Raw genomic sequence first — 8,086 nt, forward strand, 5'->3', positions numbered from 1 at the left:
GCTTTCCTCTAGGGAATCTTCCTGACCCAGGGATCAAACCCAAGTCTCCTGCATTGGCAGGCAGGTTCTTTACCACTGAGCCACCAGGGAACCTCCTGCCTTAGGAGGAGGGCATCACAACTAACAAATGCTTTTCTTCTACCAGCTGATGTAGGTTGAGTTTGTCTTTTCCTAAATTAGCCTCTGACAATGTCCAGGTCATCAAATGAATGACCTCAAAGCCTAATGACTTCCCTGAAATACACATGTGCACTGTGACCACATACTAAGGAACAAGACAAGCTTGTCCATGTGTCTGGCCAGGCCTCCGGATATCAAAGGTTCCAGGCAAGGCTTCCTGCCTCAACAGTCCTGGTAAGGGATGGGAGGCGGGCCAACCTGGGTCACAGGAGCAGACCCAACCTGAAACACCCTGTGTCACCACCCCCTAGTGCCTGTGCTCTGCCAGGAGCCTGCTGCAGCAGACAGGTTAGACCCCCACGGAACAGAACTAGAACTGCTCTGCGAGCTTGCCTCGCCCTGCAGGGGTGGGACACATATATTTCCCACTCTGGCAATCACTCTTCCTAAAGTCAGACACCATTTAGAAGGTGGGTGAAGGTAATTTGAGGAGTAGGTGGGCAGATGGCACAGAGCCGGCTCATCCTCTTTCAGACCGTCATTAGCCGTGCAGGTCTCAGCTGCCAGCTCATGTTCTTGTCATGGTGACTTTGCACTTGTGCACATTTCTGTCTGTGGGTGTGGAGGGAGGGGGCTGAAAGGAGGCTTTGGAAAGGCCGTGAAACAGCCAACACGGCGTCACTGGGTGGCACACTTGGCTGGGGGCCGGTCCTGCATGGATGGGTGGGGGTGGGGGCGCATGGAGGGGGCAGTTTCCCTGGCTCTGTGCTTCCCATGGTCCCTACATGTGATTCCTCTTCCTGGGCCTGTGTGGGAGAAACAGAGTGTGCACCAGGGACAGAGCTCACCCGAGGGGCTGCCATCATGGTCATGGTGTTTGTAGGAAGGGGAACCCCTTCCAGGGTCTGAGAGGGGGCTCTTGGCTTTCACTCAGAAATGAATTGTCCAAGGAGACACATGTGCTGACTAAGCAAGAGACTTTATTGGAAAGGGTGGAAAGCAGCAGGGTAAGAGAACCCAGGAGGACTGCTCTGCCATGTGGCCCACAGTTTCATTTTATGGTGATGGGGTGAGTTTCCAGGTTGTCTCTGGCCAGTCATCTGACTCATGGTCCTTGCTGGTGCTGCATGCATCACTCAGCCAAGATGGATGCCAGCGAGGAGGATTCTGGGAGGTGGTAGGACATGTGGCATCTCCTTTTGACCTTCCTCAAATTCTTCCAGTTGGTGGTGGCCTGTTAGTTCCTCATTCTTTACCAGGACCTCCTGTTGTAAAATAACTCACGCAAACGGTTACTATGGTGCCTGGCCAGGGTGGGCTATTTCAGTCAGTGTGCTTCCCCTAACAATGGCACCATGGTGACCTCATTTCTGCCTTGCAACAGCATGGGAGAGGGAGCCACAGCTACCTCCTCTTTCCCCATGAGTAGGCTGAAATGTGAGCGGGTAGGATGGAGAGGAGGTAGGCTAAGATGTGAGAGGGTAGGATGGAGAAGAGGAAGCCAGGACCTAAGGCTCTGTAGGGGTGGGGTGGAATCCACTGCCAAGGATCAGGTCTGTCCACTCTGGAACCCAGGAGCCTGGAAAGTGGGTAGCAGCTGGCATCACAAGAGGCAGATGATGTAAGGGTGGTCAAGGCAAGAATAAAATGGAGGGGTTGATTCAGACTCTGTCCAGGAAGTGGGTGGGACCCCAGGTTTCCTCCTCTGCAGTCTCCAGACAAGCCTGAAGTTTTGCTCTTTGGAGAAAGTGGAGAAGGGGTGGCTCTGGTCTCAGGGACTCCAGGGACAGAAGGAGGTGGGGGTGGGATTCTGGACTGAGAAGGGCGAGGGTAGAAGAAGAAAGACTTCACACTAAGAGAACCCACAAAGCGCCTTCCCAACTCTGCACCCAGGAAGATGGCAGCAGGACCTCCATGCTTTAGGGAGAGCACATGTCCCTAGAGAAGAGACCTGGAAACACTGACCTATGAGGTTACCCCACAAGAAATCTGCTCTTCCCACCAGCGTAAAGCCCCCTCCCCCCAAGAAATCTTCAGAGAGCACTTTAGTGCTACTCTCTTGACTCTGAACAGATTACCCAGAATCCCTGACCATGTGAATGAATGTACCAGTGTGGAACCAAACAGAAAACAGGCATCAGAGGACTCAGAGAGAAAGGAGCAGAAGAGAAGCTCTTAATGAAACTGTCATTAATATTATCAGGGATGTGAGAGAGGATATTGGATCTAAGAGACAAGGAAGAGGTCATCCAAGCACTTGGATTCCTAATAGATGAGATAGAAGGCAGGGTGGAGGGAGTATCTAGAAAAAGAGATTGACAGAGAGAAAAGACAACTAGAAGTCTGGTCCAGACGATCCAGTATCCTACTCTTTGGAGCTGCAAAAGGAGAGAACAGAGAAAGGAGAGCTATTTGCTAAGAAATAAGACAAGAAAATTGCCAGCAGAAGAGTGGAAGCCTCCAACTGGAGAGGACTCATCAAGTGCCCACCAAGGAGCTCTGAAAATTCCACTCCAAGCTGTGTGCCCAGGGGCAGCCGTCCTGGCCTGGGCAGTCAGTGGGAGGTCTTCCCTTCTATTTTCTGCAGGGACTCTCAGCAAATGATGGCAGTTGATGGTGGAATATAGCTTCCCAAGGAATACTGGTCTCTGGTGCTGGGACACAGGGAAGAGATCAGGACTGAACCAGGAAAGTGATGGTCCTCAGGCAGTTTGGAAAAGGAAGTGGCTGCTTGGCTCCTCTGCAGTGGGATAAGCAGGATGGAGGGAAAGAGATTTCAGTGTCGGGAAGAGTTAAGTAAGCCATGTGGGCAGAGGGGAGAAGGTCAAGTTTTCTTCTCAGGCCAGGGGTCAGGACTTTGAGGTTCCCTGGTTTCCCTGAGCCTTGCCCTTCCTTCTGTTATGGTCAGTGCTGGCCCTTATTGGTGACTCTTGCTGAGCCAGGGCCAGGGGGCTGGAGGGAGGTGGAGGCTGATGAGGAGAAGAAAGTGGGAGTACCCTGCTGGGAGCGGACACAGCTCCCAGCTGACAGAACAGAGTCAGGAGTTAGAGGTGCAGTTAGCTGGTGTATGAATCACCATTGCTGTGTCACAAATGACCACATACCTGAACAGCATAAAGCAGCAAACATGCATCACGGCCCACCAGTTCTGGGAGTGAGGAATCTGGGAGCAACTTGCTGGGTGTTGCAGTTCAAGGACCTTTGTGAGGTTGCAGTTGAGCTGTTACCCTGGGCATCGGTCTCTGGAGGCTTGAGTGGGGCTGGAAGATCCACTTTCCAGGTTGCTCAGTCACGGGACTGTTGGCAGGAGACCTCAGCTCCTCACCTCGTGGGCATCTCCAGAGGCCTGTTCACAACCTGGCTTCTCCCAGAGTGAGTGATCTCAGAGAAAGACAGACAGACACAGAGACACAGAGGGACAGAGCTCAACCATGGAGGGAGCTGCAGTGGCTCTTGAAAATTTTTTTTATTGGAGTTTAGTTGCTTTACAATGTTAGTTTCTGCTGTACAGAAAAGTGAATCAGCTACACATATACATATTTTCCCTTTCTTTTGGATTTCTTTCTCATTTAGGTCACCACAGAGCATTGAGTAGAGTTCCCTGAGCTGTACAGTGGGTTCTCATTAGTTATCTGTTTTATTCATAGTAGTGTGTATATGTCAAACCCTATCTTCCAATTAGTCCCACCTCTCTACCCACCTTGGTATCCATACATTTGTTCTCTACATTTGGGTCTCTATTTCTGCTTTGAAAATAGGCTCATATCTACACCACTTTTCATATCTATACCAACAAAGGTCCGTCCAGTCAAGGCTATGGTTTTTCAAGTAAGTCATGTATGGATGTGAGAGTTGGACTATAAAGAAAGCTGAGTGCTGAAGAATTGATGCTTTTGAACTATGGTGTTGGAGAAGACTCTTGAGAGTCCCTTGGACTGCAAGGAGATCCAACCAGTCAATCCTAAAGGAAATCAGTCCTGAATATTCATTGGAAGGACTGATGTTGAAGCTGAAACTCCAATACTTTGGCTACCTGATGTGAAGAACTGATTCATTCGAAAAGACCCTGATACTGGGAAAGATTGAAGGCACGAGGAGGAGGGGATGACAGAGGATGAGATGGTTGGATAGCATCACTGACTCAGTGGACATGAGTCTGAGTAAACTCCGGGAGTTGGTGTTGGACAGGGAGGCCAGGTGTGCTGCAGTCCATGGGGTCGCAAACAGCTGGACACGGCTGAGTGACTGAACTGAACTGATACCACTTTTCTATATTCAACACATATGCACTAATATACAATATTTGTTTTTCTCTTTCTGACTTACTTTATTCTGTGTGACAGACTCAAGGTCCATCCATATCTCTGCAAATGGTACAATTTCATCTTTTTCTTGATCGAGTAATATTCCATTGTATTCCATATGTGCCACATCTTTTTTATCCATTCCTCTGTCAATGGATATTTAGCACAGCGCCTTTTATTACCTTTTCTTGGAAATGTCATACCCTCACTTCTGCTGTGTTCTGTTGGTCCTGGCACAGTGCAAGTGGATCCCACACGAGGGTATGGCCACCAGGGAAAGGATCCTGAGGGCCATCTCAGAGGCTGCTCCCATGGGCAGTCATGGGCACCTACTGTACAGGAGACCCTGAGCTTCGGGCTGTGGTTATGACCAGGTCTTGAAGGGGACACCAGCTCCCAGGAAACTGACACTCTTAGTTTCTGATTCCCTCTCTCCTGTGCCCCAACCCTAGTTTCAATAGCAGGATCACTAGCTCATATCACCTTCTCCCTTTTCAGGCTTACCTCATTCACATCCCATGCTAAAGTCTCACGATGCTTCTGCCACAAGCTGGTTGGATTTGTAAATTGCTTGTCACTTCACAGAGAGGACTTCCCAGGTGGTGCTAGTGGTAAAGAACCCAACTTCCAATGCAGGAGACATAAGAGATGCAGGTTCAATCCCTAGGTCAGGAAGATCCCCTGGAGGAGATCATGGCAACCCACTCCAGTATTTGTGCCTGGTGGGTTACAGTCCTGGTGGGTTACAGTCCATAGGGTTGCAAAGTCAGACACGACTGAAGTGGCTTAGCACACACATACGCACTCACAGAGAAGTCCATGCAGTGAGCCTGTAGATGGGGGACAGCAGAGCTGGGGGCTGTGGGTTCCCCACATGCCTGACTCTGATGGTGGCATTTCACTGATGTCACCATCGTAGGCTCCGGGGACAGGACAGAGAGCTACAGTCCCTTCCAAGTGGAGCTTATGGTCCAGCAGAGGGACAGATGTTAGTCCAAGTGCTTCAGAGATAAATTTGAGGTCACAAATGACAAACACTGATACAAGAGAGACTTCAGGGTGGAAGGAGGTAAGGAGCCGGGCTTGGCTGGGGGCCCAGGAAGTACCTCTGAGGAGGAGGGCGGGCTGCAAGGGATAATTCCCGGTTGTCAGCAGGATCGCAGAACAAAAGAGGGCCCAACCCCTCTCATTTATGCTCCAGCTAATATTAGCTTGAGAAACAGGCAAATAATTTATTTTTTCTCAGAAATGCTGTGAATCCTTAAGGGTAAAGAGTAAAGGATGGAGCCCCCAGTTGAACAATAAAGACACCCCTCAGGGCTGCGTTTCTGCAGCAGGCGAGGTGTCTTCTCATGGGAAGAGCAGAATCACCCAGAAACAAGCGTCTAATTATAGCGGTGCCTTCTGCAGCACCAAAATAGGGGCGATCATCAACACTATCTTTCAGGGTTTTCACTAAGTCAGAACAATTTGCTAAAAATAATCCGTACTGTATCCGCAACGCCCCCAAACAGTGTGTGTTTTCCCATCACTGCCGCCGGCCCACTGCTCCCCAAGGGCCCGGGCCCAGGGAAGGGAGATGCTGCCGGCAGCCATGTACTTTGATTGGCTGGCTTTCACCCCAGGCGTGGCCACTGGGGCAGTGGATGATTGGGTGGATGGGGTGGACGGAAGTTAAGACTGGGTCGAAACCCAGTCTCCAGCAAGGGAGAGTCACTCAGACACTAGGATATCAGGAGGACTTGGCAGGAGGGAGCCGGTGCATCTCCCAAGGGCCTGCGGGGGCCTAGGGTCAGTCCTCAGTTCCTGGAATCTTACTGGGTTCAGGGAGGCCAACCCCCTCCCCCAACACACACACTTAAGGGTTACAAGTATAGTGAGTACTTGTCGTGTCCGACTCTTTGCCACCCCATAGACTGTAGCCTGCCAAGCTCCTCTGTCCATGGGATTCTCCAGGCAAGAATACTGCAGTGGGCTGCCATGTACTGCTCCAGGGGATCTTCCCAACCCAGGGATTGAATTCAGGTCTCCTGCACTGCAGGCAAACTCTTCACCATCTGAGCCACCAGGTAAGAGCCCAAGGGATATAAGTCAGACAGCAATTCACTTTGTCCATGGGGAGGTTCCCTTCTAGGTCTCCATGCCTCTTCCCCAGATCTCCTTGCTCCTGGTCCTTCCAATCACACCTCCTACCACCAGCCCTGCCCACCCTTCTGATGACAGCCACCACCCAGCTTCTCAACTAGGCCAGTGCCTCCTCTCTTGCCATGAATTCCTTACCATCTTGGCAAGTATCCTCCAGACCTTCCGAGGAGCACTCAGATGCTGGGTTTTCCAGTCTTGTCGAGCAGAAATTCTTTTTTCTTTTTGCTTTTTATTAAAGCATAATTGATTTACAATGCTGTATTAGTTTCAGGCATACAGCAAAGTGATTCAGTCACACACATGCAAATATATATATATTCTTTTTCAGATTCTTTTTCATTATAGGTTATTAGAAGATATTGAATATTATAGTTCCCTGTGCTATAGAGTAGATCCTTGTTGTTTATCTGTTTTATATATAGTAGCATATATCTGTTAATCCAAAACTACCCCCCTCCCCACCCCCCTCCACCTCTGGTGACCGCAAGATTGTTTTCTGTGTCTGTGAGTCCTACAGGCTGCTTCTCTGAGGCACTGATCTTTCCTCCATAGTCTGCTTTGCAAGTTCCGGCATTCCTTTCCCATTGCCGTTCTCTTAAAAAACTAGGCCATTCACTGCTTTTTATCAAGCTTCCAAGAGCCACCTAAGAGGGAATCCTCCTAGGACATGTTCCAGGATGCTGCGTTCTGTGTGAGGAGAGAATACCCACATATCAACAGGTCTCTCTTACCTGCCTAAATGTCTGTCCCCATTGACTGGAGCCCCAGGTCTGTACTAGGCAGGTCCAACAGCAACTTGGGTGTGAAATTTCTCTCCTTCCCGCGCAGGCCGGCAAACTTCAAGGCCCAGATCAGGAAGGACAGTCTAGGATGGGGAGATTGGGACTTGAGAGCTTTGAGCCCCAGGACCCCTGAGCCCTTCCAGGGCTCCCTCAGGTTTCACTCCCTCTCATTGAAGACAGAGCCCCCATCCACTGCTTGAAGACTGCATGCACCTCGCAAATGCCTTCTAAGATTAGGGCGGCCTCCTGGAGACCAGCCCTGTCTCCCCTCCTGGGCATCAGACAAATAGAGAGCCTGGCAGCAGGCAACACAGAGCAGCTAGGATGACTCAGCAGAAAGGGCCTTAACTTGAAGGACACCAGGCAGCAGAGCCAAGCTTGGAAACCACCCAGGAGCCAAGAGAGTGCAGGGCAGGCACACGTGTGTGGCTGAACCTCCAGCACCTGCCAGTCAGGGAGCTGCCGCTGCTCTCAGTTCAGGGCACTCACTGCCCTCTTAGGTGGGAAATCTAGCCATCCCTTCTCACTGCCTCTTCACAGGAGCCCAGGAGCATCCGTCAGGTCACAGACCCATGCTGGGTGGGTGGACTGCTGAGGAAGGACAGTCTTGGTACTTTAGCTTCAAAAGCCATCTCCCACCAAACTCCCACCATGGGGGTTCCCTGCCAGTGCAGGAGATTTGGGTCATGGTTAGGTAAAGACAGATGTACCTTACCAAAGTTTAGGTATGCATCT

The 8,086-nt window shown here is 50.6% G+C and overlaps 1 long non-coding RNA gene across 1 annotated transcript; it reads right to left on the bottom strand.

The window, feature by feature from the left end:
* Window positions 1–1,346: 1,346 nt before the first annotated feature.
* Window positions 1,347–7,655, bottom strand: LOC122706643. Its single transcript, XR_006344430.1, has 3 exons — window positions 7,301–7,655; window positions 6,705–6,794; window positions 1,347–3,501 (listed from the first exon to the last, which is right to left on the bottom strand). It is a non-coding gene; the product is annotated as an uncharacterized LOC122706643 (long non-coding RNA).
* Window positions 7,656–8,086: the final 431 nt, after the last annotated feature.

Source organism: Cervus elaphus, chromosome 13, assembly GCF_910594005.1.
Source record: "Cervus elaphus chromosome 13, mCerEla1.1, whole genome shotgun sequence".
Lineage (NCBI taxonomy): Eukaryota > Metazoa > Chordata > Mammalia > Artiodactyla > Cervidae > Cervus > Cervus elaphus.